The 13,683-nt window shown below is 38.6% G+C and overlaps 1 protein-coding gene across 3 annotated transcripts in view; it reads left to right on the top strand.

Moving 5' to 3' along the window:
* The first annotated feature begins 441 nt into the window (after positions 1–441).
* Positions 442–13,683, top strand: part of slc20a2 (solute carrier family 20 member 2) — a 91,195-nt gene continuing 77,953 nt past the window's right edge. Inside the window, exon 1 of one of the 3 annotated variants that reach the window (XM_030142697.1) lies at positions 442–889. The gene's annotated coding sequence lies outside the window, so the exon portion shown is untranslated. The remainder of the gene's footprint in view (positions 890–13,683) is intronic. The other 2 variants (XR_003936221.1, XM_030142692.1) reach the window with 2 other exon arrangements.

Here is a 13,683-nt window from a genome sequence, read left to right as displayed (position 1 = left end):
AAACTTGTTGGGTTGAGCATAAATAGGCTACATATTGTACAAGACGCATTTTCTGAAACAGTGTATAATAAACACGTATTATGGACGGTGTGATGATGTCAATGTTAAGACAGGTGTTATGCTCTAATATAGTCTAGACAGATAGATGTACTTTATTGATCTTTAATTATAGTGAAGCAGCAGAATGACACACTATAATAATAATAAAAAAAATAAAAAATAGCACAACACAAGAGCAAACACACTGTACATAATAAATCAGAAGTCTAAAACAGACCTGGATAAAAAATAAAGCCTGGATAATTCAAATGTAAGGTGTAAAATAGCCTGTACTGTACAGTGACAGTGGGTTGAAACCTCAGACAGACTTCATCTGCATTAAGAACACAGTGTACATCTAGGAAATAAAAGCCCTGGACACAGTGAAGGCTTCACGCGTGGATTTGGTGTGATGGTGTTTCTTCTTTTCCAGACATGTGAGTGCAGAGGAATGCTGTGATTCTTCATTTCCACGTCCACAGTGTCACCGTGCCCTTAACAGATTGACCACAGCTCGTGCCTCTCTGGCTCCCTCTCTCTCACGCGCTATTCCCCCTCCTTCATCCCAAAGCTGTCATCCTGAGCAGCGACCAGACCGACGGCTCAATCCCTAAACGCCCGGATGAGAGCGGCAGCGGCAGGCGACATTCACGGCAACATGGTCGCATGAGTCGGCCCACTCGAGGGCAACCAATTCCGGGGGGAACGACGACAGACACTGCTGGAATCTGGGAGATTTTTCGACGCAACCCACGGCGAGCGGTTCTGGGAAAACACAGACCGAGACAGATAGAGGCGTGGAGGCGACACGGAACGGCTCATTCCCCTGTTGTGGTGTCCTATTTCGTTGGTAAGTACATTTTATTTAGCTGAAAAGCCGCTGCCCCCTGGATTTCCAGCCCTTCAACAGGGTTTGTGTCTTGTTTCGCCACTTCTCTCGCGCATTTCTTTGTGCTGTCTGCGTGTTCGGAGCAGCGGGCCTGGTAAGTGCACGAGCGTCAACAGTCATCTGTGTGTTTAAGTCCGCTAATGCCGCTCCTCTGACCCCGGAGCTCGGACACATACGGCTCAGAGGGGCACATTTCACCACAAGTGGCTGTATTTTATGCTAGCGTGCCCGGGATGTTATTGCCACAGGTCGCGTGCAACAAAACGCGTGAATGGGGCTACACGTGTGTGAGTCCACATCACAGACACGGTGTGGTGGACATGTCCGCCGCCATGGACAACTAGCACAAACAGAAAAAGACAACCGCTGGGCCCTGGACAGCACTTCCAGCCATCGTCTACTTATTTGGCTGTTATTCACGCGAGTTCATTCCACTCCGTAGAGCTTTCCCTGCACTGAGTACTAGACACTGACCGAGGCGGGTCGTACACTGAGCATGCGCACTACGCACACTTTGCCACCCTAGTTGCCTAATAACTTTACAGATCCCAAATGTCTCATGGGAAGTCCAGGTGTCTGCTGGTCTTCCATCAAGAGCTCCAGAACAAACAGAAAAATAACATAATAATAATACAGACTTCACAGTTAGAATTAAAGAAAACATATCAAGAAAATCTTCTCTATTTTAATCTAACCTTCCACAGATATTGTATTGAACTAGAGTGGCAGCTATCAGTAATTTTTGTAATTGATTATTGATTATTTTCTTCGATTCTATTAAACCAATATTTAAATAGGTGAAAAAAGGTAGTCTGAAAATGACAACTTGTCTTTTATTCCACAACCAGCTGAAACGACCAAAGAAAGTATATAAAAAAAAGTAAATGTGTACATATATATATATATATATATATATATATATATATATATATATATATATATGTGTAAGGGTAGAGACTGCGATCTGGTAGGATCGGCGATTCTACCAGTAGAGACTCCAATCGTAGTCTCTACCAGTAGAAACTCCGATCAGAGTCTCTACTGGTAGAAACTCCGATCCTGCCAGTAGAAGGGTTAGGGTTAGGGGTTAGGGTTAGGGTTAGGGTTCGGATTGGAGTTTCTACCAGTAGAGACTACGATCGGAGTCTCTACTGGTAGAATCGCCGATCCTACCAGATCGCAGTCTCTACCCTGACATATATATATATATATATATATATATATATATATATATATATATATATGTTGTTTATGTGAAACTTTCAAAGTTTAAAGGAGTAAGTGATGGTTACAATGTACAAAAGTCAACATATAGATATTTTCTGTCTTTTTTTCCTTGTCTTTTCTGTTGTTTGTGTTTATCCTGGCATCATGTGTGTCACAATAAGTGTCTGTGTGAAAACAACAGTGAAACCAATATTTAGCAGCAGAGAAATTAAGGAAATTAAGCTTTAATTCAGGAAAATTGGTTTGGAATACTGTTTTTAATTGATTCGAGTCAATTAATTTATTAATAATTTCAGCTCTACTGTATAGTATTCCCATTAAGGAATTTGCAGTCCACAAATACCCCCATGTCCATGCATCTGTCCATACTCAATTTAAAGGTTCAATGTCCAATACTTTTCAGTATTCTGTCAGTAAATCAGGCTATTTATCTCATGACTGAAGTTTTGGCGGGACTTTGTCTCATCCCAGGTTTGGGGTGGAGTGAGTATGTTTATATGCACGCAATTATTTCTTAATTATTCCAATTATGTATGTGACAGGTGTTATGTAAACAGCATATTCCATTTGGATATTCTGAATTTGGCCTGTTTCAGAAAAGAATCTTTTCTGTGTTAAGATGTGGAATATGCTGATATTATTTACATTTCTGGAAGATTCAGACATTCAGACAATATTATCTACGGCAGGCTGTGACTGTTGTAAAGCCATAGATTCTCTCTGGTAGAGATGGACGAGTTCAAAGGAACACACCCACTGTATATCAGCAGGTGTATGGATAAGAACAAATATGGAAAAGCCAACCTTTTCCTATGGGTGTTTGGTGATGCAAAAGAGGGAGGCTGAGTAAGACTGCCACCAGTGGAAAAATGTGAAAAAACCTGTTATAATCAAATATGCACAGCTACATGTGAACAGGAAAATTAGGGGAATATTTGTTTTCTTTAGCCATAAAGACAGCTTCATTGAAGTGGTGAATTTTTCAGAATAAGGGCAGAAACAGAATGTTCTGTGTAAGTAAACATAGTCAGCGAGAGTTTTAATTGCATCAGATGTGATTCTTGTGCTCTACTCCGACCCATCACAGAAGCAACATTACACCAATAACTGAGAGAACCGGCCTTCACTTTTCCACAGTGGCATGAAACGGCTCTGTCATTTATCTTTCTATGTGGTCTTTTATTGACGAATGAGAGAGAAGCTGTAGGAAGATGTGTATGCTCAAATTCTTGCATTTCCCCCTGATTTCTACATGTTGCAGCTTTAACAATGAACTAACTTGGTATTTATCAGTCAATATATGGAGAAGCTGCTCATGTCATGTTTTTATTGATACAAATAGTATTTTCCCCAAAGAGTAACAACAAACCTCTTTATGTTCATGTCCTTTATAGTAGAGTAAATGCATATCTTATTTAGAGCAGGAATACGAGTAATTTTTTGGCTGTACATCTCTACCTGATTGTTGTAAACTGCTAGTTAGTTGCATTGTGTATAGTGGACCAGGCTGACTTTTATCAGGCAAGAGGTTGTGTGTCGCAAGCTGCTTTAAAAACCCCAAATAAGATGCAGTCAGTCTGTATTTTCTCATATCATAATATGTTGTTTACATGGCCCATATCGAACTCAGAATAGTTGTCATATTCAGAATAGTACTTGGATACGAGTGTGCTTTAGACCCACTGTGAGTGTCCTTCTAGGTTTTATCTTATCCTATTGGCCACATACAGGCAGTAGAAGAACATAAACCTGAAGCCATTAGAATGAGATTTGTAAGTTAATGAGTCATTTACATAGAATTTTAAGAAAGAGGAATGCTGGGGTCTGGCACTTCCCTGACATGTTTGTCTTTTCTCTCTTAACAGCATTACAGAGAAAATGCGACATCAGTGCTTTTGCACAGCATGTGCTTATAAATTGGAGGAAACAAAAACACTTTCCTTGCCATATCTTGTCTAGCCATAAAGGTTATAAGCCCGATATGAAAACATAATGATAAGATAGGCAGATTAATGACTTCCCTTTTTTCCCCCTCTTGCTTTTATGTGAATGCATGAGTTCATGGTCTGTGGGCTTCTGTTGACTGGCCTGGATGATAAAGGCCATGTCACCAACCTCTCCCTGTCCCACTTTGACTTTGTTTTTAAATCTACCTGCCTGTCAGTAAGCAACGACAAATGGCTATAGCATATATAGATTTCCCGCTCCTCACACCCTTTTTCATGGGTTATACATACTGTTAATATTGTTAATATCATTCATAAATATACGTACTGTCATATACTGTTAATACTGTAAATCTGCGTCTATTCATATTTTTTGTCCATTTTTATTTTTTTATTCTGCTTAACTCTATTCTTATGTTACTTTGTAAAAGTGTAACATTTATTTTCTATCTTCTTATCTTATTTTTAGTTTTTGTAATTTTATATTCACTCCATTCTCATGTCTGTAGTACTGTTTTTTTGTTAATGTTGTTGTTCTATTCTATTCTATTCTATTCTATTCTATTCTATTCTATTCTATTCTATTCTATTCTATTCTATTCTATCAATGTTTACTGTAGATATTGTATTCGTGGTAACTGTTGAAAACTAGCCAGCAGGCAGTTACCTCAAAATGGCCTCTAAGCTCCACTCCACAGAGAGTTTTACACCCACACAACTTTCTGATCTGCTGTTTTGGATTTGGAGCTAGCTAATTTCCTGGGGACCTTGTTTTCAGACTTAGTAAGAATTGACTTTTGAGCCATCGTTGTAGTGCTCTCCTACTTGACAGCATGCTGATGTCCTTTTAGCTCAATGTTAATTAATTTTTCTCTTTGTATCTTGTAGAATTAAGGTGGGTTCAGATATTGGGGATAGATAAAACATATATTCTGACTGTACTTTGACCTGCTCTTTGTGACTGTGTAACCCTTTTATGTAAAAAAAACAATCAGGGCTGAGTGATTCACACTAAATTACCAGTTCAGTGGCGACAGGGTGCAGCCACAGCTTAGACCACACCGTCAATACTGTCTGTCTTTTATGCTAACCCATGAGTCCAAATGCTTCATAAAAGACTGAGAGCAGTGCATATTTAAACAGCAGTTAAGTCAGGCTGCTTAAGCCATGTGTTCGACTTTTTTGGTGTTGAAGCTGGCTGTCTGCTGAGGAGAAGCCTTCAGTATGTAAGAAGTATGTGTGTGTTGTGTAATGTTTTCACGTTAAACAACATGCTGAGAAAGCTGTGTCAGACCAGTTTTCATGCTGGTGTGCTGTCTCGCTGTAACACGTGCATTGGCAGTTTACAGTTTCGAAGAACATTTTAGTTCCAGGTCAGTGCTAACTTCACCTGACGCCTTTTCGTCCGTCACAAGGAATGTCCTCAGTGAGTGGACAGGTCACACCGCGTTATTTCACAGCCTCCTACTGTGCAGGTCAGACCTTTTCTCAAAGACTTCAAATGCTGTCCTTTCAGTGGTGAAGGGTTGGTCTCATGCAGAATTCTGCCAAATTAATGTTGACCAACGTCAGTTTTATTCCTAATCAAAGCAAAACTGCTTAACCCTTACAGACCCATAACTGTTTTTGTCACAACTTCCTCTGCACACTATAGTTCTACAGTTCATACTCAAATAAAACTGTGTAAGTTAAATGTACTTGCAGTCATGAAAGGTTACAGTACTCACTGGTCTTGAGTGTGTTACTATTATATCTGATGTTTTAATTAAGTTCACTGTTGCATTCATGTGTATGTTGTGTTTTATTTTAATGCTGTACATGTGTAAAGATGAACTCGTGAACTACTTTATAAAATGTTGTGGTTTATTCTACAGAAATGCATCACATTCTGTAAATTCATCCTGTGCCTTTGGTTTCACTGTCCTTTCAACTATCTGTCTCTAAAAAGTCAACTTTTCATGAGTTCAAATGAACAGGCCTATCTTCAGCTTAGAGACAATTAATTTCCCAGAGTATCTTAGAGAGTTTTTAACCTCTAAAGACCCACAATTACGTTTGTCACGACTTCCAAATATTTTTTATCACCATTTATTATGGTACTATCCTCTGCATTTTGCATTTTTCACTTAAAATCAGGTGCTATTCTATATTTAATTCACTGAATATGTAGATGTTCATAGAAGCTCAAAGTAAATTCAAAGGTTTGATCAAATCAGTAAAAAATTTGGAAAAGTGAACCTTTCAACAAATATATTATCAACTGAAGATAAAAACAAGTGTATATTACGACTGGCATTTGTCAGGGGTAGGATTAGTGGTTCAACAGGTATTAACACTTTTAGATTAGTAGATGCTTTTGGTCTTCATGGGTTAAATTATTATAGAACAGCATATTAATCAGCATCAGAAAAGTTAAGAAATTGAATCTAGAGAAGCAGATTTTGTAAGAATGGGATAAAAACATTGATTCACCTCTGAATTGTCATAGTCCAGAACTGACGCAAACATCTGGATGGCAGCATCAGTAACAACAACTCTCACCTATTCAGTTCAACTCTGTTGATTTATATATGTGCTATGTCACTTCACTGGTCTAAATACTCCCCAAACAGTCTACAAGCATAAAACATCATCCCAACTTCAAGCCTAATAAACACCAGTAACATGTCATTCATTAAATTATCTACTACAACTCAAACAGCAAGCACTTAAAAGGATAAATATCTTAAACAAGCTAACAGCCTGGGACCAGTGTATGTCATGAATAATTTTATAAAACAACAGACCAATGAGACAGACTTTGCAGCGCTAAGCTAACACTAAGCAGATTCGACGGTGTACATATTATTTCACTACTTCTAAAACTCACTGCACGAGATGACATTATGAAGCAGTGATTACACATTTTGTCTTATTTTTGCTATTTTCTGCTCATAACTTGGTTTTATATAAATGAGGTGTCTGCTATTGGTGAATCCATTGTTTGGCTTTACATTGAAATTATTCTGTATGGAAACAATTGGCTCAGGGCTCAACAGGTTCAAACAGAATGTGATTAACATAGTGAAGAGTTTGACTTTTTCCATAATATAACATTTGACAGTGACTCTGCTTTATGCTAGTCATACTGACTACACAGTGAGAATCCTTTGGACAGTGCATATGTTTTTAAATTGTTTGCCAACCTCAACCAAATCTTACACTTTGAAAAATTGCTGGTGACTTAAATTACATTGCATTTTTAAAAATGTTGTCAACATCTTGTTATTACTTTGTATTATTACTAAACTATTGCCTTTTTTAAAATTTCAAATGTATTACCAATCTTAACCTGTTTTTTTTTTTCATTATGGTGTGTGCTGCTGACCTCTTGACCAGGTTGCCCTTGTTTATGTAAACATAAACTCAGAAAAAACGAGTCGAAAAACTGTGGGTGCATTGTGACTGTTGGGTTTTGTCCGGATGGGATATACGGAGATCCTTGGGTCTGCTGGACTTGTTTCAGGCCAGTGTTCCAATAATCAAAACCTATTATCATGTTTTAATGTGATTAACCTTATTACTAGGTTGACAGCACAAATTTTTAGTCTTTTGTAATATGAAAAGATCCTATACAATAGGTTAGAACAGGTTTTCTCTTGTAAGAAGTTGCAGTACCTGAGTTCTGTAAAGCTGTTTGAAGTTACTATATTAGCCTGAATAGACTGTTTTTATTTATGACACCAGAGTTGCCCTTTGACCACATCAAATATTGATTTAATGAGCTGAGAATCAGTGTAAATATAGTACAGAGAGCATGGCATTATTTGTGGTGATTCTTAAGTGTGCACTTAAGTTCACTTTAACCTACAGGAGTTTGTGTACTGTGTTTTTGCTGCCAGTGAGGGCAGGGTATTAGGCAGAAATGGAGGAAAAAAAAAATAATGTGTAATATTCCAGTGGGCATAAAAGTCAGATGCATAGCACCCCCCCACACACCCCCCAGCCCCTGGGGAAAATTTTGAAAAAATCGACCTTAAATGCTGCATTCTAGTGCATTTTGGTTCGAAAATTAACGGTGCAAATCACGGGTACACAGCTCGCTGCCTAATACTATGAATGACAAAATAAAGGCATAACAACTGAAGAGTAGTTCAGATCAGGTCATGTGTTTTTGTTTTTCACCAGTTCTACCTCAGCCTGTTCGTTGCCACCTGGTTTTCACCCAGTATTGTCATGTGACAGGACTGATTGGTCTTGTTTTTATTATGGGCATAGATGATGAGTAGACTGCACACAAATGGAAGACAGGTTGTCACACACACACCCACACACACACACACACACACACACACACACACACACACACAGTTTTAGTTAATTAAATCACAGCCTAGTGACGTTATATAATCACATGCTGCCAGCTGCAATTTGATTAACCAATATAGACCCAAACATCCACCACCGACCATAAGCATCTACTGATGTAAACTGTTTAATGTCTGTTTAAATCTATCAAAACATGTAAATAATTGATGTAAAATACAGTTTGCCGTCTTTTCGTGGTCATCAGATATGGCCCATGTGGACGTACAGAGGCTCCGTAGTGAATGTGGAAACACCGTCATCTTCTATGATTCACCAGTAAAACCCATGGAGTTGGATAAAGGACAGTGGATGGACACACTGGGTTTATGTTCATTAAATGAGAGACTTGACTGAAAAAGTAACTTTTTCTTCAGTTTTCTCTATTTCTGATATAATAACCCTCAACTTTACTCTGAGCTTTTATGGACATCTGCATGATCAGTAAATGAAATATAGGAAATATTTAATGTTTTCACTGGAAAAATGGAAAAACTGGAAAAATACAGAAGATTATTTTACAATAAGTGGTAAAAATAGAAAAAAAAAATAGTTTGGGAACTGACACAAAATTAGCACTGGGTCTTTATGGGTTAATCGATGTAACTCTACCTTTTCAAATATTGAGTTTGTTTGTGTGCTGTCACAAAATCAGTATTTTCCAATAATGCCCATATCTATAATGTCTATTTATTGCCATTATGTACTGTACTGAGCAGGATGCTTTACAGTAGAGGTAAAGTTAATGGTAAAGTTAATTTGGCTCTGTGGTTGACCAACCATAATGGAGACCTCAACTATCTTAGCTATTTCTGCAATTATGCTGTCATGTATGAACCAACATGTTTACCAATACAAATATATCTGAAGTATGCAATTTAAGCTGATTTAACTCAAGGTTATGGAACTAAATGCTCCTCCTTGTCCTCTCTTCCATGCTTGTGATTGTTTTTTTTTTGCCATTTTGTTGAACATTGTCAAACCCATTATTCCAAATTGAAATGATAGATTAACAGACAGTAAAAAAAACAGGCTGTTTCTCATTGTTTTCAAATGACAGATAAATTAAACTAATTGTAAATCACAGCCATTTGTGGTTACGTGATTACACAAGCCGACATTGCGATTAGATTAATCATGTGGCGAGAAATAAATATCTTGTGTGTTTGTGTTATGCCATTACAAGTTGAGTGTCTTTTAGCTTTCCGATATAACACTTTCAGTGGCTTTTATTATTGGAGCTGGGAAATAAAACAGCAAAGATAATTGTAACAACACAACATTATATGGTAATGATTTATATAGTGTCATTTTTCTTTTGTCTCTTGAGTTTGGCTTTCACTGTCAAAGACTTACAAAATATCAGGTTTCATGTTTTGTTGTTTTACTTCATTTTTTCAACTCATATGTTGATATTGAAAAGAAGATTTAATATCTATCATGGATATCATGGTTTCAAATGTTCAATGTCTAGATTTGTGAAATGTTCCGCTGCTTGGCAAATGTTATGTTCAGTAACATGAAAGCACTGATAAGAAATTTTTTTGTATTAGAACTTTTGCCTCTTGCATTGTTTTTGTGTAACTAAGTTTTTTACATTGTTTTTGTCTTATTGCGTTATTTTCATAGTGTCACATTCATTTTGTTTTGTCTTTTCAGTTACTTTTGTCTCATTACTTCATTTATGCATATACAACTAATAACTCTTCTCTCAGGACCAAAACACTACTATTAAACTTGGAAAAAAAAACCAAAAAAATAAACTGCCCTTAATTATTGATATGGACTGATATGAACTTTTTCATCATGATAGCATTTTCGGGGATTTTTTTCCTGCCCAATTTAGTAACACTTTCTCGTAATTTGTAGAATATGTATGCACTGACATTTTATAGTGGACGACATTAGTTTTGTTGTGCACTTACGTACACACAAAGATTAACCTCAAACTATATTATTAGTCTTGAAAATATTTGATTTTAAACTATTCCAAATATTGACAAAAATTGTAATGATATAAAAATATTTTATTACAATTTTCCTGAATCAGCGCTTTGTTTCCTTAATTTCTTTGCTGTTGAATATTGTTTCCACTGTTGTGTTTCTTACGGATGCTTATTGTGACGCACATGACGCCAGGATCCACACAAACAACTGAAGAGATGAGGACAAAAAGGCAGAAAATGTCTATATGTTGACTTTTCTCCATTGGAACCATCACTTACTCCTTTAAACTTTGAAGCTTTAACACAAACATTATGAGTATGAGACTGTATTTGTTTCAGTTGGATGTTAGTTCCATGTTCAGTTGGTATAGACCACTTCGTACTCGATGTCACAGTCTACGTCACCGCAGTTGCGCACGGAACCTGGCAGCAGAAAAACACTGTAAATTAACGGAGGTAAATTGAGAGACTGGAGAGAATATAGAGAAAAGAGGAGGAACTAGAAGCACTCGGAGAGCGCAGACCTCCGCCAAGGCTGATCAGTGGCCCCTCCCGTGGGCCCCCCCACCCCCGATCACCACCAAAATTTAATCATTTCTTCCTTATCCCACTTCCAACAAACCCTGAAAATTTCATCCAAATCTGTCCATAACTTTTTGAGTTATGTTGCACACTAACGATCAGTGCCCCCCCCCCCCCCCCCCCCCCCCGATCACCACCAAAATTTAATCATTTCTTCCTTATCCCATTTCCAATAAACCCTGAAAATTTCATCCAAATCTGTCCATAACTTTTTGAGTTATGTTGCACACTAACGGACAGACAAACAAACAAACAAACCCTGGCAAAAACATAACCTCCTTGGTGGAGGTAAAAATGTCTTGTGCTGTAGGTTGTCAGAATGGAAATGCTAAAAAAAAACCCAACCTTCACTTTTGCTGAATTTCGACTTTAAAAATGCCTTTTGGGGTAAGCCGTAGACATTTACAGTTGAAGCCATTAAATGAACGGACTGGACTGATGAAATCATCCAGAATTCTGGGCTCTACAGTGCCCATGCCAGTGCAATTGGCTGTCAGTATAGAGTTGGTCAATTGTCGATGATCGCCTACATCTTGTAAAACTGCGTTTTATGTCCTTGTCACTGACTAGGGAGCACGTTGGTCCTCAACACATGAAAGCTGGATTTTTCAACAAGATATAAACACATGTCCGTCCACTGTAGCTTGGTCCATTTGATTGGTTCTGTGACCCACTGAGCTGACAGTGATTATGGATCAGGAAGCCTCACCCTACTGCTAATGGTCAACTTCTCTTTGTAAGACACCTCGTCTCTTCTTGACAGACCATTAAAATAATTAGAGAAGGCCTCTGTGTCTTCCATTACTCTGTTTCTCTCCTGATTTTCACACTCTTAACACTGGGTTCCATGTAGGGCTACTGTTGACACCACAACTGTCACTTTCTGCCACCAGTTAGGCCCCGCCCAGAATATGTCATCACTGTTTACCAACATCGAAATGGTCTATAAGTTAGTACCGTAAGTTGGATCCAACTGTGTTGAAGACTGCAATGACAAATTGTTTATAGATGTCATTGGACTGGTTTGTTGTTGCTTATGTCTGTTTGTCTGTCTGCTGGTTCTGGAATAAAGGACTTTTTTTTTTTTGTCATTTTCAGGCATGTCTTTTTCACATTTTTACAATTTTTTTTTCACCTATTCTAATGATCATTTAATTGAAATGGAGAAAAAAAAAAATCATCGGTACATTAATCCATTACTAAAGTAGCCTAATTGATAGGTGCACCTCTATTTTATAATAGAATTACATTATCCATTTCTTAGAAAATAAAACAGGATAGAGCTTGACTTGCAAGACAGAAAGGATAAGTATGGTATGGAAAAGGTGGCAGGGTGTGCTGTGCTGTCTTGTTTTCCATGATGGCAGGCAGGGCCCCGTGCAGGCTGGCCCTTCTGCCAGTGGGCGTGTCCACGTCACAGTGGGCGGAAGGGCAGCTGGCACCGGGGCTGGCAGCGCCACCATCACAGAACAGTCTGTCTCTGATCGGCCTACCTCGCCCTCAGAGCACAATCACACTGTTATGTCTAAGCCCTCCTTCGCCATGGCAACATCACATGATGGCACACAAAGAAAAGAGTGGGAATCCTCATGCCGTGTGTGTTTGTGTGTGTGTGTGTGTGTGTGTGTGTGTGTGTGTGTGTGTGTGTAGTCTGCATGTTTGCTTGTACAGCCTGTCCTTAATTCATGTTGCTGCTGAAACCCTGGGTAATTAGACATGTTGATCATATGGATCTGAAAACATGCCTGACTAAGGTTGAACACCGGACAGAAAAGCACAGTGAAGGTCAGCATGTGAAGGAGGGAGATGAGCACAGTGAACCAGCTCCCAAAGACCACGCAAATGTTTGGTGGTGAGTTTCTCAGACACTGCAACTCTGTGCGATTTAATTTCCGCATCGCTTCAGGGTCAGGGCACCATTAAAACCCTTTGACAGGAGGGTAATAAAAACCACTTCAGCTCTTAATTAGAGTACTTTACAACCACTGGTTCAGTTTCTCCTCAATATTTAACCAGATCTAAGTTGTCTGAGTGAAGACATACTTGTGGCTGCATTCATGCACTTAAACATTCACAGTTTGGATTCAAGGAAGACCTGTCTGAACCAAGGAAAAAAGGCCTCACAATGCTTGTCTGTCCTCCTGCTGCATTTGTCACGCTAGTCTGCATTCTTCTTTGACCCGAATGAGAGCCATAATGGCACCCATTCCCATTATGTCTTCACTCAACGATTGTGGTGTTCTTTAAGGTTTTCTTGACTAATATCTGCATTTACAGTTCGAGTTGCCTCAGTTATTTAATCGTGCCAGCAGTTTCCTGTTCATTTTCCTGTTCTGGTTGTTGTGAAGCAGGAGACCTTCTTCATGGCTGAAACCTCTGCAATCTTCCCATTAAAGTTGAAACTCAGTTTAGAAATACATGTTAACAATTTGCCATTTATTACCCTAGTTAGCGTGCAACCACTTTTAGCTCTTTTGCCTTGCTCTCTCTGACCCATGTTGTGCGTTTTTGGCCGTGTTTATCCTCTCCACTCGGGCCATAAGAGCCGTTTTGTGGTGTTTCTGGTGGCCTTCTGTAAGCGGCCGGGTCTCTATCAAAGTGCTGTCACACAGAGCGTCTCTTGTTTGGGCGCTGGCCTGGCGTTAACTATGCTAATGACAGGCTTACTGCTGAACGGTGAGGCATTGTGGTTTTATTTATGGATGGTAGA

Source organism: Sphaeramia orbicularis, chromosome 9 (assembly GCF_902148855.1).
Source record: "Sphaeramia orbicularis chromosome 9, fSphaOr1.1, whole genome shotgun sequence".
Taxonomy (NCBI): Eukaryota; Metazoa; Chordata; class Actinopteri; order Kurtiformes; family Apogonidae; genus Sphaeramia; species Sphaeramia orbicularis.
The sequence above is the reverse complement of the archived record's forward strand: the minus strand, read 5'-3'. Positions and strand labels throughout refer to the sequence as shown.